Here is a 27,578-nt window from a genome sequence, read left to right as displayed (position 1 = left end):
TTGCTATTTCAAGAAGAAAAACTTTCCTTTCCCTCCTCCTTATTTTATTTTTTACTCAATTTTTTATGTATCAGGTTGTACTAATATATTCTTTTTCTGTTTTGTGAGTTTTTAGTTAATGTGTTAAAATCTATTGCTGTCATTATTCATTTAATGCTTAGGTTGTCCCAAATTTGGCCTGATACCGTCCCTTCAAGCTGGCTCCTGGGTTCTTTTGGCTTATGTTCCTGTGAGTTTTTAAATATTTCTCTGCTTTCTGACACACTCTGTACTTAATGAAATAACTTGGGGAGAATTAACATCTTGATGCATATACCCATTCTTTAGTTTCATATTTTGTTCTTACACAAATAGTGGTGTAGTCTACATAGCTTTTTCTATTTGTTAATATCTTTTGAAGGATATCATTGTTTATATAAGATTTTTCTCATTATTTCTGATAAACTGCATGGCATTTTAGTCTAGCTATTAAAGCAGTTCTGTCTCTCTGGACATTTAGATAGTTTCAATCTTTGACTGTTACCAAAGTTCTACAAGAAATAACCTTGGACTAATATAAGAAAGCATTTATTTCCTATTAATATGCCCACAAGTGATTTCACCTTAGAATGTCAATTTCTGATTTGAAAATACTGTTATATATTTGGAAGAAAAACCATGATATCAAATTAAAATTCAGCTATGTTTATAATTTATTGAAAAAATTATTTTTCAATTTGATTTCTATCTGACTCAGTCATTTCTTTTGTTCATTAGTTTGTTTTCATAAGACAAATACCTATTGCAGCTAATTATGCCAGGCACTGTTCGTCACCAAGAACACCATGGTGAACAAAATAGGATCCTGACCTTGAAGCTTGATCCGGAGGGTTCCAGTAACTGAGCAATTATAATATTGTAAAAGAAATACTTTTGCACCTTGATCAGTTCATTTAATAGATTGAAGATACTTCTTGTATCACACATTCATATTGATGGGAATATAAAACACTGCAGCTACTCTGGAAAATAGTTTGGCAGTTTCTCATAATGCTAAATCATGCACTTAACATATGACCTAAAAACTATACTTTTGGGCTCTTATTCCAGAGAAATGAAAATTTATGTTCATATAAAACCTGCACATGCATTCCGACAGTAGTTGCTTTGTTATGGGCAGAAACTAGAAACAACTGAAATGTCCTTCAGAAAGCAAGTGGTGGGACAAATGATGGTAATCCACCCCATGGAGCATGGACATGCTATGTATTCATTTAAATTCTTAAAATAGATATGTAAGTTCTTAAAATAGATATCTCTGCCTCACTGTGACTCTACCTTTCAAATAAATAAATCTTTTTAAAAATAGATACCTAAGAATATTTTAAATTGTGTATATTTATGGTGTACAGTGTGATAATTTGATGATACATGGATATTTCATGATCTAATCAGGGTCATTACGTTTTCATCTCCTTAAGCATTTATTATCTCTGTCTTTGGAGGTGTCAAAGTCCTGTCTTCTAGTTCTTTATAAATTCCATAATAAGTTATTGTGGACTGTAATCCTCCTGCTATGCTGTGGAACTTATAACTCCTTATTGAATTTTGCTACCTGTTTTTTATGTCACAAAATACTTGTCAATAAAAGGAAGGAACTACTGTTCCTCATAATGGCCTGGATAGGTATCAAGGGACTTGGACTACATGGGGGGAAAAAAGCCAATACAAGAGACTGCATACTGTATGATTCATATATACAGCATTCTTGAAATTATAACAAATGGGGACAAAGGTAGTGACTGCTAGGAATTATAGAAATGGTAAGAAAGAGGTTTGGTGTGACTGTCAAGGGCATGACTCCTGGGAGCCTATATCTTATAGTGTTGCTGGTACAAGAACATATACATGAGATAGAGCACACACACACACACACACATACACACACTCACCCTACAAGAGTGTATGTACAACTGGTGAAATTTGAATAAGCTGTCGAGATTACTTCAATCTCAATTTTCTGAGTTCTTTTGGAGGGGATTGTTTAGTTCAAGAGATAGAGATGATATATATATATATATATATATATATATATATATATATAGAGAGAGAGAGAGAGAGAGAGAGAGAGAGAGAAAGCTATCCCATCTTTTGGTTCACTCGCCAAATGCCCAAAGCCAGAAATTCAATCCAGATCTCCTACGTGTGTGACAGGAACCCAACTACTTGAACCTGTTGCCATCTCCACCCAGGGTTTGCACTGGCAAGAACTGGAACTGGGAGCTGCATCCAGAGCCTGCTGCCAATCAGGGTCTGCACTGGCAGGAAGCTGTGGGAGCTGGAGCCAGAGTTGGTACTCAAACCCACACACTCTGATATGGTGGTAGACAAGTTTTATTTATGATGTTTTTAAAAAAATATTTATTTTATTTGAAAATCAGGGTTACAGAGAGGGAGAGAAAGAGGCAGAGAGAGAGAAAGGGAAAGAGAGAGATCTCCCATCTGTTGGTTCACTACCCAAAGGCTGCAATGGCGAGAACTGGGTTGATCCAAAGCCAGGAGCCAGGAGCTTCTTCAGGGTCTCCCATATGGGTGCATGAGCGCAAGTACTTGGGCCATCTTTTGCTGCTTTCTTAGGCCATTAGCAGGGAGCTGGATCAGAAGTGGAGCAGCTGGAACTCAAACAAGTGTCCATATGACTGGTGCTGCAGGCAGTGACTTTACCCACTATGCCACAGCACAGGCCCCTGGGTGGTGGGAATCTTAAACACTCCATCTCAAACACCCAATGCTCCGTTTTCAGGTTTTGGCATTGTAGTGTAGTTATGAAAGCTATTACTGTTGTGGGAAAACTGAAAGGGAACACAGTACTTCCTCTGCACATTTTTTGGCATAATTTTGTGAATCTATGTTATTTGAAAAACTCAAATTTAGAATATTCATTGTAAATGTATTTCTCTTTTTTAAGATTTTATTTATTTATTTGAGAGTTAGAGTTGCATACAGAGAAGGATAGATAGAGAGAGAGGTCTTCCACCTGCTGATTCACTCCCCAAATAGCCACAACAGCTATAGCTGGGGCTATCTGAAGCCAGGAGCCAGGAGCCAGGAGCTTCTTTGGGATCTCCCATGTGGGTGCAGGGGCCCAAACACTTGGGCCGTCTTCCACTGTTTTCCCAGGCCACAAGCAGAGAGCTGGATTGGAAGAAGAACAGCCTGGACTAGAACTGGTGCCCGTATGGGATACCGGCTCCTTAGGTGGAGGCTTAGTCTACTACACCACAGCATCGATTCCCACAAATTTGTTTCACTCAATAAATCCAAACTACCACTGGATATCATGTTGAGCTCAGGAATTCCTTTCAGAATTATGATTGTGTCTTAGCACCAATGTCTTAACACCAGTTTTTTTACTTGAAAGACAGAGTTTCAGAGGTGTGGCAGGGGTGGTGGTGGGGAGGACAGAGAGACCTTCCATCTGCTAGTTCATACCTCTAGTGTCCACAAGTGGTCTCCCTTGTGGGTGGCAGGAGCCCAAGTGCTTGGGTCATCTTTGCTGCTTTCCCAGGTGCATTAGCAGGGAGCTGGCTAGGAAGTTGAGTAGCCTGGACTCGAACTGGCTCTCATGTGGATGCAGGTTTTACAGATGGCAGCTTAACCTGCTGTACCACACCAGCCCTAAAACCAGTTTATTTAAATATGTTTTCCAGAAAGTATCAGAAATATACTATGAACTATCAAGCTGTTGAACTATTTTTTAGCAGAAATAAGCTGAAAGGGAATTGAAAAAGACATTTTAAAATTAGTTGAGGGACAAAAGGGCAAATTTATTGGACTTACTCTAATCAGCCATAAGTTCAACAAGCTGACAGGCACGCAGACAAATTTGCCCTTCTCATTACAGATCAGTATTTCTTTCTCAAAGTACTCTGGACAATTCCTCATTTCAAATGACAAGGTGATTTCCACTTCCTGTTCAGATTTATCATAAGCCCAAAGAAGCACTGCTCTCTGGGTCGATCCACACAAGGACCCTGTTACAGACTTCTTAGAACTCAAGATGGTATCTTAAAGAACCAACAGGCCAATGACCTCACTGTGTGAAAATGAACCACTGCCTTCAACACTAGTGAATAACAGGCTAATTTCTGTCAATTTAGGTGCAAGACAGCTACCCACATAGCTCTACAGATGTCAGGAGTATTTACCTCTCAAGTTTGCTGAAGTCGTTTCTCTCTCTGCTAAATAGGGGCCTGTCTTGGAGCTAGTAGCCTCAACTAGTCATTCAATGTACACATTTCCTCCCTGACACCTTTGCAGAGAACCTTCCAAAGAAGTTTCAGTACTTCTAGGAGTTATAAGATCATCATCTATCCAGGGAACCTTTTGTTTTGGCAAAGTATCATGCAATAAAAAAGGTCTTCAAAAAGCCTTTTTCCTTTTTTGAAAGAAATGTGTATTGTGTATTGTGAAAAAAATTATGCTTAGATTTCAACTATTTTGCATCAAAAATAAGATTAGTTTTTTTTTAAAGATTTATTTACTTGAAAGGCAGAGTTGGGGCTGGCGCCATGGCACAGTAGGTTAATCCTCCACCTGTGCTGCCAGCATCCCATATGGGTGCCAGTTCTAGTCCTGGCTGCCCCTCTTCCAATTCAACTCTCTGCTATGGCAGAGTAGAAGATAGCCCAAGTGCTTCGGCCCCTGCACCTGCATGGGTGACCAGGAGGAAGCACCTGGCCCCTGGCTTCGGATTTGTGCAGCTCCGGCCTCTCACTCTCTGTAACTCTACCTCTCAAATAAATAACATATATATATATAAAGGCAGAGTTACAGAGAGGCAGAGGCTGAGAGGGGGTCTGAGAGGGGGTCTTCATCCACTGGTTCACTCCCTAGATGGCCACAATGGCCAGAGCTGGGCTGATCTGAAGCCAGGAGCCAGGAGCTTCTTCCAGGTCTCTCATATGGGTGCAGGGGTCCAAGGACTTGAGCCATCTTCTACTGCTTTCCCAGGCCATAGCAGAGAGCTGGATCGGAAGTGGAGCAGCCAGGACTCTAACTGGTGCCCATATGGGATGCCAGCACTGCAGGCAGAGGCTTTACTTGCTATGCCACAGCATCAGTCCCATAAACTTACTTTTTAAAATTTACTTTCCACACCCATTTTTTGAAATACCCTTGTATTTGCCAATATTTCTGTATTTCCATGACCCTGGGAAGTTACCAGTGCTGTGTTTCAGAGCAGAATGCTAGCCATATTTTTCCATGACAGAATTATCCCTAGATAGGTGGCTAAGAAAAATACTGAACACATTTGCTTGGCTGCTATTGGTTGGTGATGCTTCTCTAAGCCCTGGAGTGCTCACCAAAGCCCTCTAGAAAGTCACTTGGGAGAACACCTGTGCCTGATCTCAGAGATGCAGCTGCCTCCTGGGTTCAGTTCCTATCCTGTGGATCAACAAAGGACAGGGCAAGGGAGGTGAACCCCTTTCTTCTTGACAAGCTCCAGGCATTTCTGCTTTTCTTATCTACCTCAAATCTTCATCCCAGAAGAAGTGAGCCAACAATTTCATATAAAATGTCCTACAGTGGCTTCTAGTTTTATCAAAGAAAGAATATTTAACAGAGGACTTCATAGCTATGTAATCAGTGTAACATTTCATCTTTGCATTGACTCAGCATTCACCAGATACTGTGAAGAGGCATATACAATTTTATTATTTTTATTTATTAAATATTTATTATTATAAAGTATCTTGATATAGTGATAGATTTTCTTGAAGACCAGATTCTAGACTTTAGTCTAAGCCCTGTTCATGGATTGTCTCACCTACTGTCTATATCCAACCTGTAACATTGGTACTGTTATCCTCCCTTTAGGGAGAAAGCCATGGAGACTAAGTAATTTACTCAAGGTCAGCACATGGTGGCGCTGTAGTCTGAAGCCAGGGCCTGACTTCTTAAATACCACTGCATTCTTAAGAAGCACACTTCTAATGAGGTTTGACCTGTAGTGTACTAAAATTTTCCATTACCTTCTGTATTATATATTATCTCACAACTAAAAATTGGCCTCTATTCCAAAAAAGATTTTTGTACTATTGAATACTGGAGATGTTCTGTTCTGTGCTGCCCAAAAGGGTAGTCAATAGCCAAGTATGGCTCTTTAGCATTGAAATACGGCTAGTGCACCGAACTACATTTTAAATTGCATTTAGTTCAAATTTAGATGGCCACATGTGGCTAGTGGAGACAGTATAGGTCACTACAAATTTAGAGGATAAGGAAGTAGTTTTATTTCTTCTAATTTCTCTATGAAATTTAGGTAAATCAATAAGTACTCTGTGGAAAAGAATGAGTGAATAATCTTTAAAGAGTAAGTTTCTCATTTCTAAGCTAGGAGCATAAATCTTATTATGTTAGGATTTTCACCATAATAAGGTGTTATAATAAGAATGTAATATAATATGTAGTCCCAGAGAAGTTCCTGAAGACAGTTACATGATTTGCAATGTTTTTAAAAGGCTGACATTTTATAACTGAGGGTCACTACTTGTTAAATATACTGTTTTATCTTTTTCTCTAATACAAAAAGTAATTTGTTTCTTTTTTCTAAATGGATGCATGGTTGATCTATCCTTTTAAAAAACATAATGATTACTCGAAAAACAGAGTGACACAGGGAGGGAGACAGAGAGCATTCCCTGATTCATTTCCCAAATACCTGCAGCAGTCATGGCTGAGCCAGGCACCCAGAGCTCAACTCAGATATTCTATGTGGGTATCAGGGACCAAGTACCTGAGCCGTCACCTGTTACCTCGCAGGGGTGTGCATTAGCAGGAAGTGAAATCCGGAGTGCACCCGGGATGCGAGCTCAGGTACCCCTATATGAATGGGGCTGTGTCACAACCCTACCCCCAATTTGTTTTTTGACAAGACATAGGGTCCATGAAAACAGAAGAGGGCTGCTGGTAATGGAAGGATGGGAAGCAGTTTTAGAATTGGAGCCCAATGGACATTTTCTGTAGAAGCCACATTCAAAATTTGTAAATTTGGGTAGAGTAAGCACTGTCAAATTTTCCTCGATACTGGGTTTATCCCGTTACTTATACATCACATATGCACATATGTACTTTTATAATCAACTAATTCAGGATTTTGGACAAAATACCATAAACTGCATAACAGGCAGTTTTAAAAAATACAGTGGGGCTCTCCATCAGAGAGACTCGGGGAGCAGCCAAGTCACGTGGTGGATGTTTCCTGACTCAGCTCAGCGCCGGCAGGGCCCCCACCCCCACCCAACCTCCAATGTGCTAAAAGAACTCATCTCAAACAACTTCAGCTATCTTATTACAATTTGGATTTGCCAGGGCACAAGTTTCTCTTTTGCCTGATGTTTATTAACCTTAGATTTCAAAATCATAAGAGCACTCATCAAAGAAGTATGAGAGCAGCTCCGACTCTGGAGATTTCCAGCCAGGTTCTTTTGCTACAATGAAATCAGCTCTTCATATTTCAGAAACCAAATGTTTCCTTTCTAAACCCTAACTGGTTTACAAATAGCACAATGCCTACAGATACAAAGGGGGAATATGCCTCATTCTCCACATTCAAACCAAAAATGTAAACCTGAAGTCTCCATTTAGACCCCTGGCAGAATGGGGAGATTATTTCACATGTGTTAACCAGGGTAACATAACTGCAACTGAAATCCCAAAGCCACCGCTGTTCAGTTCTTTGTTCCGCCTGCCAGAGACGATGTCGCAGCATAATCAGCAGCAGCAGCCCAGGGGACGCCACCCTCTCTGGGTCTGTGGGGATGGCTTTGGCCACACCAATGCAATGTCATCAGGCCAGCTGCAGGCTCTTCCTTGAGGTTTTGCTGTTGTTGACGACTGTAAGGCTGAACTCCGTGGCCAGGTCCTCCTAGTCATCACGCAGCACTGGTCATGGGACCGCAGAGGGAGCTGCATCCAAGTGGGGGTGGGAAGCTCACAGGCACAGGCCGGCTGCTGATGCAAATCTTCCCCAGGTTCTCTGGTGTCCCTGCCAAGAGGCAGCTGGGAGGGCCCCATGGCTACATGCCTATTGCTGTAAGATTGCAATTTGGCAGCATCCTGGAAGTTGTACGGGGACGGGCGGGGGAGGAGATGGTGGGCCCCTTTACTCAGCGCCTCGCCGGAAGGCACAGAAGGATGAATTCATTGTGGCCAGCGGTCCCCGCGCTGCAAGGAGAGTCAGGGGCTTCGAGAGCTCGGGGAGACGCTCGGGCCCCAGGTCTGCTCTCACAGCCCGACTTCCCCCCAAGGGTGTGAGCCAAGGCCGGCCATAGGGGCTGCAGCCCGGGGCGAGGTAAGCAGACCTTTGCAGGTCCTGCGGCCGGCGGCAGGCACGCGCTCGGGAGGCGTCACAAAGGGCCGCGGCCTGCAGAGGCCGCGCGCGCAGCTCTCCAGGGCGGAGCCGACGGCCCGGGCTGGGCTGTGCGGAGGCCGCCGAGGCTGCGGCAGTCGGGGGTGGCCGGGCGGCAGGCCTCCCGGCTCCGAGGTCCAGAGGGCAGGGAGCATGCGGCAGCTGCAGCCCGAGCCTCCGCGCCAGGCCGCCGAGCTCCCCGGGCCCCGCCGCCGCCGCGGAGGGGCGCAGAGCGCGCCGCCAACCGGGCGGAGCTAGAGGCGGGCATTTGCACCGCGTCGCGCCACCCGCAACTCCCCGCCTTCGGCCTGGCCGGGAGCCGTCGTGGCTGATGCGCTGACCGCGGGCGCAGCGGCCGCCGCGCGTGGGGCGAGGCCTGAGGCGTCCGGGCAGCGGCTGCGCCCAGCAGAGCGCGGACCCGGGGCTCCGCGGGCGCGCACCCCGCGCCCCTGCCTCCTCCCGTCGCCCCTCCTCGGCGCACGGTCCACCCCCAAGCCTTCCTTCCACCCACCCTAAAGGATGCGCTCCCCCGCGCCCAGCGGCAGAGGCCACCGCTCCCAGAAATGTGTGCGCCTGACCCCCTTCTCCGCGAACCCAGGAGCTGGCGCCCCCGCCCTGTAGGTAGGTGGGTGGGGCGGGGCCGGAGCTCGCGGCCGCCTGCGGCTGATGCTGCCGGGAGAGGCCAGGGGCCGGGGCCGGACCGGCCAAACTTGCCTCCCGCCGCGCTCCGGGGAGCACTCGGAGGTGTGTTAATGGCGCTGGGGCGCAGCCCCCTGCTACTCTGCAGACCTCTTGGTGGGCTGAGGAGGCCGGGCGGGGGCGAAGGAGAGCTTGACCCTTCCCCGGCCAGCCCCTGGGGGCATGTGGGGTGCGGGGTGGGGAGGACAGGCTGGCATGCGGGGATTGGCAGAGGGGACCGTTGGCATTTCAGCGGCTGAGGTGGAAATGTCACTGCGATTTTCCGACTGGATTAGCAGATGGCTCCTTCTTGTCTTTTTTAGCCCGAACAGGTAGACAGGCGAAGCATTCTGTTAGCGACAGGGAGCAGTCGCTGTGGCTTGCTGTGTTTCATTTCAGAGCTAGCTGGATGGCAAATAAAATTGGTAGACCAGACCTTTCCCGACAACAGTCTAGGGCAGGTTGAAAGAGTCCTTCTAGAAGTCGGAGTGTCCAGGAGGTGGGTGAGGCCGGGGTGGTGTTGTGCTGCCCAGTTCGGAGCCCGCGGCTCGGAGAAGGGCGGTGCTGGCGGTGAAGTTGGATACAGGTGTCGGGTCAGGCTCTGCCGCAGGGATGCGCCGGGTCAGCCAGCAGAGGCGCCTCGTGCTCAGCCCCGCGCCAGCCCGGTGGCAGGGTTTGTGTTTTCGAGAAACTGGTGATGAATGATTTTTTTTCTCCTCCAGGTAGGAACTTTGTGAAACAGAGCTTTTGACAAGATTATCTCTTCTCAGACCGTGATTCTTAATTTTATATTAAGAAGTAAGGTCTAGAGGTTGGGAAAATGGATCATTTGTAAACTCTGTTTAGGTTTAGAGATTTGGAGAGATGAATCAGTAAAAACTCCAACCCCCAGTTCCTGTAATCTAGTGCCTTCTGCGTTTCAAGCTTCATCTAAAGACGATTTAGAACTAGCGTGTAGGAAGGGATTCTTAAAAACTTCATGGAAAATGCGTATTATGAAAAAGCTATGCGTGGATTTAAAAATTTTTTTGCCCAAAATTAATACCATTTTCCATGAACTTTTTGAAGCATGCTTGTTATTTGTTCTGTAGCAGTGAAGTTTAACTGGATTTTAAAAATTACTACTTTATTTAAATTGGCACACTCATCTATTTTAACATGCAGATTTCAATTCTGCCCTTTTTAGGACCAAGGCTATCCTTCTGGAATATGTTATTAAATGAGGTAATTGTCTCCAAGTCCTGATTTCGTGTCTGAGCTTGCAAATTTTCCAGTCTCATTGGTGATCAACTCCATTTAAACTCTCACACAGTTTTAAAGTACAATTCATGTTTTAAAGAAAATTCTGAGTTACTTAAGAGGGCACAGTGATTTGGTTAATAAGTCACATATTAACTTGTTTTATGGTTGAATTATTGTGGTTTGCACTAATTATAAAGTATTTTATTGCAGGTGTAGGTAAAAATAAACCACTTAGATGTGTCTCTGATTACTAAGTAATTAAAAATGTGGTAGGAATACAAATTTTAACTGTCTTCTCAGTATATAGATAAGCATATCCGTTTCCAAGTTTGACAACTCTAGTGGTTGTTAAGATGAGGCTTTTGGAACAAACAGGGTCTTGCTGCTTTAAAATGTTAACGTCGTTTTGCAAGAAAAAGAAATCAAGGCTAACCGCATCACATTTCACGTGGCTTATTTTTGTGCAATGATATTTCCAATTTGGATTTCATTTTTGTTTTCCTGCCACATCAATTTTATGAGTCTATATTAGCTTCTTTTCAATCTCTGCTTAAAAAATTTTTCTGGGAGTGGCCGCATCATTTCCTTTCTATCTGTGGTTTTAGTACATCTTTACCATCCTCACTACATATTATCCAGAATTATTTTCATACAATATGATAAGCCTCAGTTTGTTATTGTTGCTTTTCTAACCTGGTGTCCTCAGTTGTGTGAAGCAATAAACCTTATAACCTTTTTGCACAAAAGGCAGTAATAAGAGTAAGGATCCAACAGTGGGAGGGAACTTAAGGAAAGATCCAATTTGGTATGACTTATTAAGACAAAGCAGAAATTCTCCATGCAGTAAAGATAATATATTTTGCATGTCTTAAATTTGTAATCAAGGGTATTGAGCAGTTGGTTTACATTGTTTCTTCTTGCTGTCTCCTGTGGCTACAGACAAGTCTTTTTACTTTGCTACAGATAAAGGTTTATTTGTATGTTTGACAAGAGAAGTTGAGTTCTTAACAATGTATTGTAACTCTGGGCCTTGGAGTCACAGTCAACCAAGAGCTGGCTCCTAACCTCACAGTGGAATAGGCAGTTTTCACTTCTCCGTGTCCTACATCCAATGCGCAGTGCCTCTGAGATTGGATGAGTCACTTCTTGGGTCCTGTCTCCTGAGCGCCCAGTATCCGGTCATCACACATGCTACTGGAGTGCAATTTTAAGACCCAGATTACTCTATCTTATCTTTCTGTATCTTCCTTGAGGTTTTACTTTAGGAACCTCTCTTGCTGAATATCACTTACCTGCCTGTTAAAAAATCCAAGCCCATCATCTTCTGAAGTTCAGTAGGATCTATTCAGTTCACATAGGCTGAACTCCAAGTTGTTATTTGCATATAATTCATAGTATGTGAAGAAAATGTATTAATCATTGGAGTTCAAGTAGAGGGAAAATATTGTTGAAGAATAATTATTGTGTACTGGTCTCAGCAGTGGTACAAAATGCTTTTGCTTCTGCACAGACGAGGGGATAGGAATTGTCTGTAAATTTGATCAGAAGCTTAATTGAGAGAATTGATGTTTATGGAGGCTTGGCTGAACAAAGACTGAGGAGTCGGCCCATTCTTTTCCAGTGCTAGAATAGTCAGATCCTCCGAGGCTGTGTACTTTCCTGACCTTGTTTTCCATCTTTGACACCCCTCATTGTTCTCCCTCTGAGAGATTCTATTAATCAAGACACTCCAAAGAATCCTATGTTTGAGGGAGGTGGTTAAGGTCATGATCCCTTCTAAGGTTCCTGTTGAAGGACCCTTGCAAGAAATTTAGTTATAACGAAAGCTTTCCTTCACCTGGAAGGTAATATGTATGTGTCTTTTTAGTCATGAAAAATGAGAAACAAATTACTGACTATATTTCCCTTTCTAATTTGGCAACTAGGAAATTTACAACTTAATTTAAATAACCACTTAAAAATTTCTAAGTTAATATTGATGCTGTCACTTTCCCTTTGGTCTTAAGCTTCTGTTCTGTTTCTCTTGCTTCCAATTTCTGTCTCATTATATTTTTTTTTCTACTGGATTATTTTAAGCCAGCCCACAATCTTTGTAGAACAAGGCAAAACATTAAACCAAGTGAAAATATTGCAGAATTGATCTTTGAAGAAAGTATGTTTTTGATGAACAGGTTTTATGGGTTATGTTAAATGTATTTCTGATCAAGTAGTGTAAGTTTAGTGTACTGAGCTTGTATATACAAATACAAGAGTACTGCAAAAAGTTCCTGGAAAATAGAGTTAAAAGAAGTTTATTTTACTGCAAAAAATATGTTGAAATAAATGCATACAAAGGACATTCAAAAAGTTTGTGGAAATATGTATTACAATAAACTTTACCTAAATTTCATATTTTTTGCACCTATAAAAGTTTCTACTCTATTTTCCACAAACTTTTTTTTTTTTTTTTTTTTGACAGGCAGAGTGGATAGTGAGAGAGAGAGACAGAGAGAAAGGTCTTCCTTTGCCGTTGGTTCACCCTCCAATGGCCGCCACGGCCTGCGCGCTGCGGCCGGCGCACCGCGCTGATCCGATGGCAGGAGCCAGGAGCCAGGTGCTTTTCCTGGTCTCCCATGGGGTGCAGGGCCCAAGCACCTGGGCCATCCTCCACTGCACTCCCTGGCCACAGCAGAGAGCTGGCCTGGAAGAGGGGCAACCAGGACAGAATCCGGCGCCCCGACCGGGACTAGAACCCGGTGTGCCGGCGCCGCTAGGCAGAGGATTAGCCTAGTGAGCTGCGGCGCCGGCCAATTTTCCACAAACTTGTAAAAGTACCCTTTTGTATATAGTCACATGGAAAGCATGTTAGTTTTGTAAAACTAAATTCCACTTCTTTTTTTTCTATTACATTTATGTTCTCTTATTACTAGTTTGAAGTTGGTAAAGCTAATCAGTGTAAGCCAATTCTATCTTGTAAACTTCCTTTGTATGCTATATTAGATTCTTAGGAGATTCTGTATAATAAGAAAGGAGTTGATGTTTACCTAAAAGGCCATCCTAAAGTGGCTTCACACTCACCACTGCATTGGAAGCTTGACCTTCACTTAGATGGTTCATGCTTGTTTTAATAAATTGTACGTGGGGTCTTCTCTGAGCCATCGTTATTTGTCATGAAATTTAAAAGACCTGCCTGAAATGTTTAACCAGAGTTTCTTCATTCTTACATTTTGACAACTGTGAAGTTGGTTGGATTTTGCCAGATAAATTGTAATTTACATTTAATTGATGCCAAGTTAAGTTTGATATGTTTATCACCCAGCTCAGTAGAGAAATTGGCCTTTTCAGGAATCAGGCACTGGTGTAGTCTTTGAGCCTGTGACATAAAAATAATCTGAATTTACAAGTGTACCCTGAGCAATAAGAGAGGGTTTGAAGAGATACATGGGCAGAATTTTTTTTTTTTATGAAGTGGCATCTCATTCTGATAACCTCCATGTCTTTTTTTTTTTTTTTTTGACAGGCAGGGTGGACAGTGAGAGAGAGAGAGAGGGAGAGAAAGGTCTTCCTTTGCCGTTGGTTCACCCTCCAATGCCTGCTGCGGCTGGCCTGGAAGAGGGGCAACCGGGACAGAATCCGGCGCCCCAACCGGGACTAGAACCCGGTGTGCCGGTGCCTCAAGGCGGAGGATTAGCCTAGTGAGCCGCGGCGCCGGCCGCCTCCATATCTTTTTAAAATTTATTTTTGGAATAGGTAGTACCTTCATGTTGCTTAACAAGTGCAAATAAGCATACAGGAAAAGACTGCCTGTCATCCTTACACACCCACCCCCAACTCCTGCCCGGCCCACTGTTGCCCAGTCCTCAGGCAGCCAGTGTCATCAGCTAGTTGAGACCCTTCCAATGGTGTTTTACACATAAGTAGGCCCTTATGAACACAGAGCCTCTCATTTCTCTCTCACCCACTTCTGTAATTCCCTCTTCCACCTCCACTGCCTCCTTTGGCTCCTCAGATGCCTTGGCCTGTTGTCTGCATTCCGCTTTCCTCTCCGTGTCAGCCGGCCTGCCTTGCTGACTTCCCTCTTCAGACCTGCTAGGGGGTTTCCATCACACACAGGAATGAATCCATACACCTTCACCCAGCCCCTAGGGCCATGCAGGATTCATTTCCTACCCCCTGCCCCTTCCAGGCAGGCATTTGACCTACAGTCATTCCTAGCTAAGCCTCCCTCCTGCATTTCATTTTTTCCTTTAAAAAGTCTGATAAAAGTTCGAGGTGTCATCACACACCTGCTTTATCCCCTACGTGTCCTTATACATGGACCCCGAGTTAAGAATCTCTGTTTTAGTCCTACTAGACTGATTGCGTTTCCTGTCCATGTGTGCTCTTCACGCTGGTCCCTCAACTTGGAACACACTCTCCTATTTGCGTTAGAAAGCCACACCCAGTACTGGCATTACCTCCAGGAGCTTTCTTTAGTGGACACTTCATAAACTCCTGGAGCCTTCCTCATGGAATTTAGTGTTTCAAGTAGGTGTCCACACGGGGAACAGATATTCTGCATAAATAGAAAAATCACCTTTCTAGTTAAAATTAACTCTGATTTTGGATAGTGTATAAGATTGGTCCAAAAAAAAGTTGAGGCTTCTATTTAACTATTCATCCCTCTTCTTCCCTCCTCACCCCTCCTTCAGTATAACACATGTCTGTATCATTTGTTTAGCAGCTCTGCCTTACTTGACTAATTCTCAAATCTGTGTTTACACTCATTAAAAATAGCTTTCATTTGGGAGGGTGGCTTTTGTGCCTCTGACCCTGGGTATTCCTCTGTAGTGGGTGCATAAAGCTGAAACCTTCAAAGAGGTGTCAGTAGAGTTTAGGGATCTCATAGGAAAAAAGTTGCTGTTAAGAAATTGAAAGTTTTTAACATTGACCCTGATAGGTGACATGAACAGTCTAGACAGAGTTGCTCATCCTAAGAAGTAACTTCTGAGTGTGTGTGAGGTATTTTTAATTCCAACTCAGGCAATCAGAGGGTATTCTGGGTGCTCAATTTTATTGCAAAGCACTTGGCATGAAGTAATTTGCTTTTCATGACTGCTTAACATAGGATTTAGAGAGTGAGAATTTAATGGCGTTTGCTTAGCACTGTTTGTGTGAAATTTCTGACTGCTAGGTTATCGTAACCACTAACCAGGTGTCTCTTGTAGAATAGGAATAATTCGTGAGACAGTTCTGTAGATTCACATGCCTAAGGATCTCTGATTTTACTTCTGTGATTCTGACCTTCCCATGCAATCCTCAGATTTTCTGACTTCTTTTCCCAGATATGTTGACATCAGGAACTGAGAGTTGCCCTGAGTAGCGGTGAAAATACTGTCACCATTGATTAAGAGGAGCCCCTGCTATATGAGAGAAGTCTCCATTTCAGGCAATTAATCAATCTGGTGGGAAAGTCTACTCAGTTCCCTGGTTTCTGGTGATTTCCTCAAGGTACTACCTGTCTGTAGGCTCTCACTGAAATTGCTAGTTAATAATACCCTTTACTGTTTCAAATCACAGAGCCTTCAAATCACAGAGCGAACATGCCTTCTCTTTAAGAAACATTATAAAAAGGAATATGAATAGAACATTCACAAAACAGGAACTTAAGATGCCCAAAACATGAAATAATGCTGACTTCCTTGCATAAAAGACATGCAGATTATAATTAGATTTTAGAAGTTAGTAACAGCGCTGGTCAGGGTGAGGTTGTGTCATATCCTTGACAGTATGAGAGTATGTTGTTACCATACCTTTGATGGACAGTGGTTCAGCTCATGGACTCCCTTGGCACCAGTCATTCTTTTCTGAGTATATTCTAAGGAAGCAATCAGAGTTGAGGCTGAAGTTCAGTGATGAGCCCATTGTCTCTGAGAGACAGATGGTGTAGAATAGAGGTGAGAGCAAGGATGCTTGAGCCAGTTGCTAGCCTGGAATCCTGTTCCATCATCTACCTGTGTGAAGTTAGGCTAAAGTTAATTCCTCCACACTTTGAGTTTTCTCATCTGTCAAGTGAAGACAAAAATAGTATTTACCTCCTACGACATAGCACAGAGAATCAGGTAAAATACCTGCATCCTGGTTGGTACTGAGTAAGTAATTATGAAGTATTCATTTTTTTTATCAGGGGTGTTACTGTGAAAATTTAAGAAAAATCCAACAATTCAGTCATTTTTCAAGTGACTGTGCATAAGTATGATAAAATATTTATCCATTTGGCAATATCTAATCACATGGGAGATACTGATAAGAATTGAATAAGTCATCATATTATATGTACAAAAAGAGCCTAATTTGTTTTTAAGGTACATCTGCTTAACAGATAACAGAAAAGTGACAAAATATTAAAATTCTTTCTCCAATAAAGGAACCATAGGTGACTTACATTTTCTTTTTTCACATTTTAATTTGCCATGTATTATGAATAATTGTTAGAATTATTATAATTACTATATCATAGAATTCTTATTTTTTTAGGTTTCTTTACCAAATGCATATTCATTTTGACATATTTTACTTTCTCTTCCTCTTTTCAAATCTACTAATATTTCACTTCCTCAGTATCTTCCCCCACACACCGATGCTTGGTAGTTTCCTTTCTTTAAAATTTTTTTTTTATTTATTTACCTGTTTATTTGAAAGGCAGGTTAACAAGGGGAGAGAGGGGTGGAGGAAGAAAGAGAAAGAAATCTTACATTTCCTGGTTCAGTCCCAAATATCCACAACAGCCAGGAGGCTGGTAATGCATCCAGGTGTTTCCTGTGTGAGTGGCAGGAGTCCAAGTACTGAGGCCATCATCTACTGCCTTCCTAGGTGCATTAGCAGGAAGCTGGATTGGAAGTGGGAAAGTTGGGACTTCAACCAAGCATTCCAATATGGGATGCAGACAACCCAAGCAGCAATTTAATCCACTATGCCACTCTACACCCTGCTTGGCATTTTATTGGCATTTATCTTGCTTGTGTATAGATCAGCTTCCAGACATTTCTTCAAGTGTAAATAGGCCACGTGAAGTGAGTTGTGAGAGTTTAGTGGTGGTAGCTTTCTCTTGGAACTTTAAGCCAGAGGAATCTGTTTAGGTGGTGGGGGCACCGAATCCTCTGCATGTTTTACACATTCAAGTTTGTCTCCTGCTTTGACCCTGCTTGACCTTGGTGCTCCAGTGGAGTCAGATTCCTCAGTAATCCCACACATACAGGAGGGTGACTCCTACCTCCAATCCATCTGCAACCCTTCCTATCTGAAATTTTTTTCCACATTTCTTCCTTCAAAGTCAGTCTTCCACACTATATTGATACTTAATTTCCTGAATACTTTCCAAACCATCTGTCCTACTCTGATTTCAGATCTTTTGGCACTTAAATATTTGTACCACAAATGGACTGAATATTGGCTTTCTTTATTGCCTAGTTTTGTTATAGTAACTTTATAGGGGTTGCATTTTGTTTTACTCTGTGTCTATCAGTTTGTAGCACAACAGTATCCACTACATGCATATAGAACACAAGAAATTGCCTAAGAATTTGGTAGTCATATTCTTAGAATTGATTTATGAGTTTTTCAACTCAATCATCCCTTTTGCAATCCTTTTTTCCTTTTGTGTCAAGATCAGATTGTTATCTTAGTTGGTGCTCTCAGTGTTAGAGATACTTCTCTGAGGATCTGATAATAGATTTTCACTGCTAAACGTCTAAAAATTAAAAGGTTCAGTTGCTGAGAACCCCAGAGTGAGGAAATGTGTTGACAGTAGGGATCTAGTAATGTGCAAACTAATCCTAGTTGCAAGGACAACTCTACCATTAAGTGTAAAATATTGCTTATTTGCCTTATAAATCTGCCAGAGAATATTTGAAGTTCATAAATATATTAAGGTTTTATAAATCTATACATTCTGGAAAGTACCAAATTCCAGGAAGAGTTTTTGCATATCTGCTCTCATAGTGTAGATCAGCATTTTTCAAAGTGGTGAGAAATGGCTGGAAGGTCCGTATCTTTTCACGACTTCCAGTTTTGCTCTGTGTCTTTTATATGTTAGTGCAGAAGACATGCTTTTGTATGTTACAAAAATTAGGATTTTATGCTCAGTTACTTCTACTGAATCGGGACCAGAGCTGATGTTGTTAAGCTAGGTTAAGCTGCCGCCTATGACATGGTATCCCGTGTGGGTGCCATATTGAGTCCCAGCTGCTCTGTTTCCAATCCAGCTCCCTGCCAATGTGCCTGGGAAAGCAGCAGGTTGGATAGCCTGAGTTCCTGGGCTCCTGCCACCAATGTGGAAAACCCAGATGGAGTTACAGGCTTCAGGCTTTGACCTGGTCCACTCCCTGCCCTGGTGGCCATTTGCAGAGTGTACTAGCAGATGGTAGATCAATGCTGTCTCCCTTGGTCTCTGTCTCTCTCTGTTTCTCCCTCTCTCTCTAATTCTGCCATTGAAATAAGTAAAATAAATATTTAAAAAAGAAAAAAATACTGGGGCTGGTGCTGTGGTGCAGTGGGTTAAAGCCTCTCCCTGCATCATTGGCATCCCCATGGGTTCCTAGTCAAGTCCTGTCTGCTCCACTTCCTATCCAGCTCCCTGCCAGTGTGCCTGGGAAAGCAGCAGAAGATGGCCCAAATCCTTGGGACCCTGCACCCACATAGGAGACCTGGAGGAGGCTCCTGGCCCCAGTCGTGGCAGCTATGTGGGGAGTGGACCAGTGGGTGGAAGACCCTTCTCTCTCTGTCTCTACCTCTCTCTGTAACTCTTTCAAATAAAATAAAATAATTCTTTGAAAAGAAAAAATGTGGGGACCACTAATGTAAATAAAAAGCATGATATTAGTATTCCATAACCTGAAGTAAGTCAGTTTATGAACAGTATATTCTGTGTCCAGCCTAAGCTGGGAGCTGTGATGAGTTTTTCACATGAACATGCAGGGACAACTTGAAATACATTCCTTGCACTAAAAGAACCTGTGGTCTGATTGGAAGGAATGTGGGTAAGACAAGCAACTAATTAGAACACAAGATCTATGGCCATTACAACTCTGATTGCACCCAATCTCGTCTGATCTCGGAAGCTAAGCAGGACCGGGCCTGGTTAGCACTTGGATGGGAGAAAACAAGGCAAGGTCCTACAGAAGACCATGACTGCTATGTAGCCAACTTTTTATAAGGATGCCTGTCATTGGATTAGGGGCCTACACATTCCAGTACAACCTCATCTTAACTGATTACAAATGCAGTGAGCCTATTTTCAAATCAGGTCACATCCTGGGGTACCAAGGATTATGACTTCAATGTGTTCTTTTTTGGGGGGTGTGAAACAATTCAATTCATGATAATAGATGATCTATAAAAGCCTATAGATGAATATATAAGACAGTGTATAAAATATCAAATGATGCCTTCTTGGCTAAAACTTGAGCCATGCAAATCCATTTTGAGGTAAGTGACAACTGGAAGAAAGGGAAGCTTCCTTGGCTACTTGTGTCACTCGGCAGCTTCTGTCTCTGGGATTTGATATCCCAAGCCTAGGTAGAATTATTCATATAAGTAGTAATATGTACTGTGGGTTTTGTTTTTCTTTTTTTTTTGTGGATCAAGATGTTTCCAAGGGTATATTGAGTCTTTTTGTTGTGGTAATGCCACATAACAACCTCAAAACCTCTAGAGTTTAGATCAACAAATTTTTTTTCACTTCATGAAATCGGCAGGTTGACTGTGGTTTGACTGCTCTTGGCTGTGTTTGGTAGGGCTGGGCTTGGCAGAACTGACTCCAGAATTGAAGTAGGGAATTCAGGTCCATTCCATATATCTTTATCCTGGGGCCTGAGCTGAAGAAAGAAAACAACTGCCTTGAGCATGCTCTTCTGGTAGGGAGCAGAAACTTGACATTCTTAGTGCTTCAAGTCAAAATATGTAACATGGTAAATCTTCAGAGTCCATTGGTCAGATCAAGTCACATGGCAAATTGAGTGGAGATGTACTCCTGCTTGATATGCTAGTGCAAAGCTCCACAAAGTTATATATCAAAGAGCATGGGTCTCTTTATAGCAAATGTAAGAGTGTCCACCAAAGAGCCATTTTTTTTTCCTTCCCTCCCTCCCTCCCTCCCTCCCCCTCCCTCCCTCCCTCCCTTCCTTCCTTCCTTCTCTCTCTCTCTCTCTCTCTCTCTCTCTTTCTTTCTTTCTTTCTTTCTTTTTGACATTTTCTTAATAGCTTACATATCAAGCCATTTAATCACCTTTTAGAAGAAAAATACACTTAAACCATAGACTTGGTTTCTTAACCCAGTCTCCTGGAAAATTATAGTTGATTACCATATATATAATTTTTTTTTTTTTTTCAAAAAAGTGGTCATAGTACTCAGAGTGCTGGTTCAGTTTCACTTCAGGCCTAGTTCCTGCTATGTTGATACTTCCCATTTTGTCTTGTTTCTGAACCCATATTGGTGTATTTGCCATATTTTACATTGTGCTCACCAAAGCACAGTTTGCCTCTCCCCATTGTTGCCCAACATCTGAGATAGATTCCAGTAGAACTGCTGTTTTCTTTAGTGTGATCTGATAGAGAACAGTTTTGTTCAGGATAAAACTGTTTTCCAGTTTACAGATGTGGCTGTTGATGTGTAGCCCTGTTGATAAAGAACCATGAATGATTATTTTGGGAGATGTTCTGCTTTTCACACCTTCCCTAGCAATGTTGGCCCCTGTGACTTGGACCCTTCCTTCCCATTAGAACTTCCTCTGTGTTCATGCATTTTATCTCATATCCAGTTTTTATCCCACTTTTCTTTTAGTTTATTTTATATGACTGTTGTCTCCCTTGTCAAAAATGAACGTCTCCTCACAGTATATTGAACCCTTTTTATATTCATAGTTTTTAGTATAGTGGTAGTCAGATTCTTAGCACATGGTCACTGCATTGAAGAGAATGACTCACAGAGGTTAGAAGGCACAAAGGATTAAGTACAGATTATTAATCATCACTTAGACACTCAAAGTAAATAAATATGTTGAAAGCACATTGAAAAGAGTGATCATGCAGTTACTTTTTATTTTGAAAATGTATTCAATCACACATATCATCCGCAGAAAAGAAAAGTGCATGTGCTTTTCCTTAGTGAATCAGCAATTGGTGGGGGTAGGGTAAACTTTGTATTTTCTTGATAAAGTCTCTGAAGATGCTCAGATTTAATGCTTAAAAAATTAATGTTTATAGCCAGTATTTTAAGTGTTTTTTACAAAGACATTCATTTGTTTTTTAAAATATTTTATCCATTATATTTGATTTTGTTTTCTTCAGTTAGCTCTTAATTCAATCAATCGATTTGATAACACCCAAATAATAATTAGTAGTAACAGCTTTTTTCTTTAGACTGTCCCAATAGTTATTCATATAGATCTTTTGGAAGTTATGCAGTTCTCAAGTATAAGGAGAAATTCTTCATTTTCTTGGATGTCCTACTCATTGCAAGACATTTGGCATCTCTGCTATCCCCGACTAAATGCCAGGAAGTGTCTCCTACACGACCATGCCCACCAGTGCTTTGGTGGGGGGTGAGGGTGGGCAACTGCAGACATTGAGAAACACCCTTAAGAGGAAAATCAAGTCCTTTGGGCAAGCTAATATTTTGAATTAGAGATTTTTAGGGCCCGTGTTGTAGTGCAGTGAATTAAGCTGCTGCTTGGGATTCCTGGGTTTGAGTCCTGCCTCTGATTCCTGTCTAGCTTCTTGAAAATGTGCACCCTGGGAGGCAACAGATGATGGCTCAAATACTTGGGTCCCTGTCACCCATTGGAAGACCTGGATAGAGTTCCTGGCTCCTGGCTTTGGTCTGGCCCAGTGTTGGCTGTTGTAGGCATCTGGGGAGAGAACCAGCAGATGGACGATCTGTCTCTCCCTCTCTCTTTGTCAATCTGCCTTTCAAATAAAATGAAAATGAATTTTTAAAGGAAAAGATGTCTCTTTAAAAATTTTTAAATTTTAGTTCCCAAAAGCTATGATTTTAGAAAAACTACACACCTGAGTTTTCAGTGTGCTCTGTGTGTCACCTGAGGATCACTTAACCCACGTTATTAAGGCAGAACAGCCAAAGCAAGACAGGCCTGGTTAAAATCCAAACTCTGCTAACCTGCAAGATATGTAGCCTTGTGCAAGTTACCCAGGTTCTCTAATCCTTAGTTCCTTTATCTGTAAAAAGGCAATTGCAAAGATTAAATGTATCTAACAGATGTCACTAGAGTCTGGTACCCTGTGAAACGCAAAAATCCTACCCCCTGAGATTTCAGCAAATCCAAAATAGGATTTGAGAAAATCCTATTTTTTCAACACCTGGAGAGCTGTTTTCAAATCTGCCCTCAATAGAAAAACTACATAGTGAGTAAGCGAGGCAGACCGAGTGACTGGAAAGATTATAGGAAGCAAATTTCTTGTTTAGTGCTGACACACGTTGTTTGATCTTTATGGCCGTGTGAATAGTTCATATTATTAATCCTTTTCAGATAAAGAGTCTGAATCCATTCAGGGTCAAAGAGCCGTGAGTTAGTCAGAATGATCAGCTCTGTGTAGGCCCAAAGAAAGAAGCACTAGTAATAACTGCTAATACAGTTCAAAAGAATAATAAGAGGATGAACAGCAGTATTCTGGCTGTTGTCCTTTAGGGTATAAACCCTGAGCTGTGCTCAGGATAGGCATAACCAATGCATTGTAGTGAGCATGAAGTGCATTCAGGAAGTATTTACTGAGGGACCGGCGTTGTGGCATAGTGTGTTAAGCTGCCACCTGTGAGCCAGTTTCCTGTATGAGCACAAGTTCCAGTCCTGGCTGTTCTACTTCCTATCCAGCTTCCTTTTAGTGCTCCTGGGAAGGCAATGGAAGGTGGCCTAAGTATTTGGACCCCTGCCACCCATGTGGGAGACCTGGATGTAGTTCCAGGCTCCTGGCTTCAGCCTGACCCAACCCTGGCTATTGTGGCCATTTGGGGAGTGAATGAACCAGTGGATGGAAAATCTCTCTCTCTCACTCTGCCTTTAAATAAATCTTTTAAAAGAATAAAATATTTATTGCACTGATTATGTTTTAATGGGTTTAACTGGAAAACCTATTCTTTTAATTCATTAAATTAAATAAATGACCTCTTAAATTTTAAGAACAGAAGTAATGATATGTCTTTGAATGTTCTGGAGATATTTCTTTTAGCAGCTGGCATATTCTTTTCTGTTTCTGTTGCATTGAAATATAATATTCTACCAATCTGATTATTTCCTGATAGAAAATAGAATTTGTAAACACAGAAAATCAGAATTTGGAATATTGATTAAAATTTTTTAGTTGATTTTAAATTTCAGAGGTCAATTTTTTCTAATGATTAAAATTTAGTACCTTTTGTATTGAGTTTTATAAGAATTCTCCAAGATATTTTTAATATGTTGAATGCATTCTGTCATGAATACAGAAATCAGCTTTGAGCAATTTTCTCTCTCTCTCTCTTTTTTAAAAGATATTTGAAAAGCAGAGTTACAATGGGAGGTAGAGAGAGACAGTGAGAGAGCAAACACCACCTTTCATCTCCCCAAATGGTCACAAACAGCCAGGTCTGGGCTAGGCCGAAACCAGGAGTCCAGAACTATATTCAGGTCTCCCTTGTGGGTGACAGGGTTCCGTCCTTTGGGCCATCTTCCACTGCTTTCCTAAGTGCATTGTCAGGGAGCTGGATCAGAAGTGGAGCCCGCTGAGACTTGAACCAACACTCCATTGCAAGTGGTGGCTTAACCCACTGTGTTACAGTGCTGGCCCTGTGAATAGCTTTCTACTTGCACAGAAAGCAGTTAGAGGGGAGAAATCTGCATTTGATCATACAAAAACTTCCTGGAGGCCAGGGAAACACCACAGCTGCCTGTGTTGTTCCCCTCTGCGAAGCACAAGAGAAAACATCCTTTGTACCATCAGTCATTGTTTATCTGCTACAGGAATGTGATTGTCCCTCATAAGGGCTAAAGAGTTTTCTGAAGATAAATCCCCACTATTGCTTAGATCACTTCAGATGATCTCTAAAATAAATTAAAGTGATAGGATCCATATCATCAAGGTGACTTGGGAAGAAAAGTTTTATCTGGGGGCCAGCACTGTGGCATAGTAAGCTAATCCTCCACCTGTGGCACCAGCATCCCATATGGATGCCGGTTCATGTCCTGGCTGCTCCTCTTCTGATACAGTTCTCTGCTGATGGCCTGGGAAATCAGTCAAAGATGGCCCAAGTGCTTGGGCCCCTGTACCCTGCTCTTTCATTTTCTGCTCCTGTGTAGTGAAATGGACTCTGAGCATACATCTCCTATATCTAAACTTGGCCTCAGAAGCAAGCATATGACTATGTTATTATGTCTTCTAGTAAACTTAGGCATAAGAACTTATTGAAATACTTGTTTTCAGTTACTTTCCTTTTGGGCATCATACTAATTTTTAAAGTTTTTTTTTTTTTAATTTTATTTGCAAGGCCAAGAGACACAATGAGAGACAGAGAGAGTTTCTCATCTGCTGGTTCACTCACCAAGTCCCTGCAACACCTAGGACTGTGCCAGGCTTGAACCCAGGAGCTGAGTACTCAGGCTGCATCTCCCACGTGTGTGGCAGGAATCAAAGAACTTGCGCTATCACCTGCTGCCTCCCAGGGTGTGCATTAGCAGGGAGTTGGATTGGAAGTGGAGCTCCTGGAACCCAAACCTGCATTCCAGTTTGGGATGCCAGTGTTGCAAACAGCAGCTTCACCCACTGCAGCACAATCCAGCCCCCAGAGCAGAGTCTTAACTGCAGTTGTAAACACCCCCCCCGCCCATATTGGTTTTATAAAAGTAAGAATGTAAGTAGATTATATGGCTATGAATTTCAGTTTCATATTATAAAAAGACATATAATAAAATATTTGTTTAGATGAGAATGTTGGGTTTGATCAGGATGAGAACTGCTCCTCTCCAGCAATCGCACACAGTGATTGTTGAGCTCACATATGGTCACTTTTGGAGACAAGGAAGCCATTCTGTTTAGGCTGCTCATTGCCTGTCTGTAGCAGTTTTCCTTATGTTGGTTGTGACCTTTCTCCTGTTGTATCTAATGCCTGCTGTTAGGTGCTCCCTTGAAGATCTGTCAATCCTAAATCCTCTGCTGCGTGAAGATGCTTTAGATATTTTAAAACCATTGCCACTTCATCCCCAGTCTTCTCTTTAAGCTAAACCCAGCCAACTCTTTGACTAACCGTGATTAAATTCAGTTTTCAGTCATTAAACTGTTCTGGCTGCTTTAATTTCTCTGTGTTTGACCTCTAGCGTGGAACCTGGAGCGATAGGCAGTCATCCTGAAATATTCTAATCCTCAAAAAGGCTAAGACAGACTCTCATAAGCTTTTTATTCTGGGTTAATTTCGTTAGTGACTGGGGGGAGAATGGGCAGAGGACTCCCGCAGCTGGGTGTTTGGGAATCGCTGTTATCTGACATCACACATCACAGTCTCTGGTGTAACCTCTGGCTCTGCCTTTCGCACGCCTCAGCTTCTCACCTGTAGAACCTGAGATCCATCTGGGGCAGATCCCACCTTGTAACTGTGCACTCCCTCCCACAGAGGCTGAAGTCTTCTTGAGTCTTAAGGCTGTTATCCAGGATGCAGCTGGCTCCTCCCAAGGGCTGATAAGGCCTCTATACTTTCATGCTAGTCAGGAAGACAGCGCCGCGGCTCAATAGGCTAATCCTCTGCCTTGTGGCGCTGGAACACCGGGTTCTAGTCCCGGTCGAGGCACCGGATTCTGTCCCGGTTGCTCCTCTTCCAGGCCAGCTCTCTGCTGTGGCCTGGGGGTGCGGTGGAGGATGGCCCAAGTGCTTGGGCCCTGCACTCCATGGGAGACCAGGAGGAAGCACCTGGCTCCTGGCTTCGGATCAGCGCGGTGCGCCGGCCACAGTGTGCAGGCCGCGGCAGCCATTGGAGGGTGAACCAACGGCAAGGGAAGACCTTTCTCTCTGTTTCTCTCTCTCACTGTCCACTCTGCCTGTCAAAATAAATAAATAAAAAATAAATAAACTTTAAAAAAAGAAAGAAAAGATCCTGCTTTCACCTGGTGACATCTTCCCTCCAGGTTGAGGTGGAGGTTGCCTCCTAGCTCTGTGAGGTTAGGTAGTCAGTGCATACTTCTTAGTGCAGTAGGTCATTGACTCCCTTTACCCATCTAATCATAGAAGCATCTGCCCACATATCCAGCTCCCATTTCTCCATCTTATTCATAAGCGTATTAGAGAAACTGATCAGATGCCTTTTAAGTGCACTTACCCTGTGTTCAACTCATTTTCCTCATCCACTAGAAGAGTCACTTGTCAAAGAAGGAGGTTAGGTCAGTGTGGTTTGACTAAGCCCGCATTCCCTGGGTATCCAGTCCTCCCCCAGCCAGGCTCTCCACTCGCCCTGACCACCCACCTTCCCTCCTGCTGGCTGTGCATCCTCGTTCTGCCTGATGAGCCCGAGCTCCTGTGCATTCACCGCTGGGGGATCCCTGCTCTGCTGCCTACCCAGCACTGGCCTCACCGGTGACACCTCCCCGACACTCCTCCCCTTTGAGGTGCAGCAGCTTCCCTTTCTGTGTCTGTGGTTCTTTGTAGCTACCAGTGATATCAGAGCTCTCACCACTTCTCATTCTCCCAGCTCATGGGTTGCAGTCCCCTGTTCTTCCTGAGCTTCCTGGCCAGTGAGTGCTGCCATCATCATTGTGTCTATAGCAGAATATTTAGTCCAGGATAGCTTTGAAAAGGGAATTTTTTTTTTTTTTTGGTGGCTCTGCTGAATGGTTGGTTTTCTTTCAGAGTTCACAGCTTCCTCATCTGTGTCCTTAATAACCTGCCTTCACTCAGATTTCTGAAATTTTCTTGGGGATATATATGATATTCTGCAGTGTATGGTTTACACAATCCCCTTTCTAGTTTTTGTTGAAAATTAAAATACTTTTGCCTGTTATCAAGCTCTTACACTTTTTTAAATAATTTTTTGACAGGCAGAGGTAGTGAGAGAGAGACAGAGAGAAAGGTCTTCCTTCCATTGGTTCACCTCCCAAATGGCTGCTACAGCTGGCGTGCAGCATGATCCAAAGCCAGGAGCCAGGTGCTTCCTCCTGGTCTCCCACGCAGGTGCAGGGCCCAAGCACTTGGGCCATCCTCCACTGCCTTCCGAGGCCACAGCAGAGAGCTGGACTGGAAGAGGGGTAACTGGGACAGAATCCGGTGCCCCAACCGG

At 42.8% G+C, this 27,578-nt stretch overlaps 1 protein-coding gene across 6 annotated transcripts in view; it reads left to right on the top strand.

Annotated features, from left to right (window-relative positions):
• The first annotated feature begins 8,196 nt into the window (after nucleotides 1–8,196).
• Nucleotides 8,197–27,578, top strand: part of NCOA7 (nuclear receptor coactivator 7) — a 160,685-nt gene continuing 141,303 nt past the window's right edge. For 2 of the 6 annotated variants that reach the window (XM_070073629.1, XM_008263471.4), the window contains exon 1: nucleotides 8,197–8,335. The gene's annotated coding sequence lies outside the window, so the exon portion shown is untranslated. The other 4 variants (XM_008263473.4, XM_008263469.4, XM_070073627.1 and 1 more) reach the window with 3 other exon arrangements.

This window comes from Oryctolagus cuniculus, chromosome 5 (genome assembly GCF_964237555.1).
Source record: "Oryctolagus cuniculus chromosome 5, mOryCun1.1, whole genome shotgun sequence".
In the NCBI taxonomy this organism is placed as follows: domain Eukaryota; kingdom Metazoa; phylum Chordata; class Mammalia; order Lagomorpha; family Leporidae; genus Oryctolagus; species Oryctolagus cuniculus.
The sequence above is the reverse complement of the archived record's forward strand: the minus strand, read 5'-3'. Positions and strand labels throughout refer to the sequence as shown.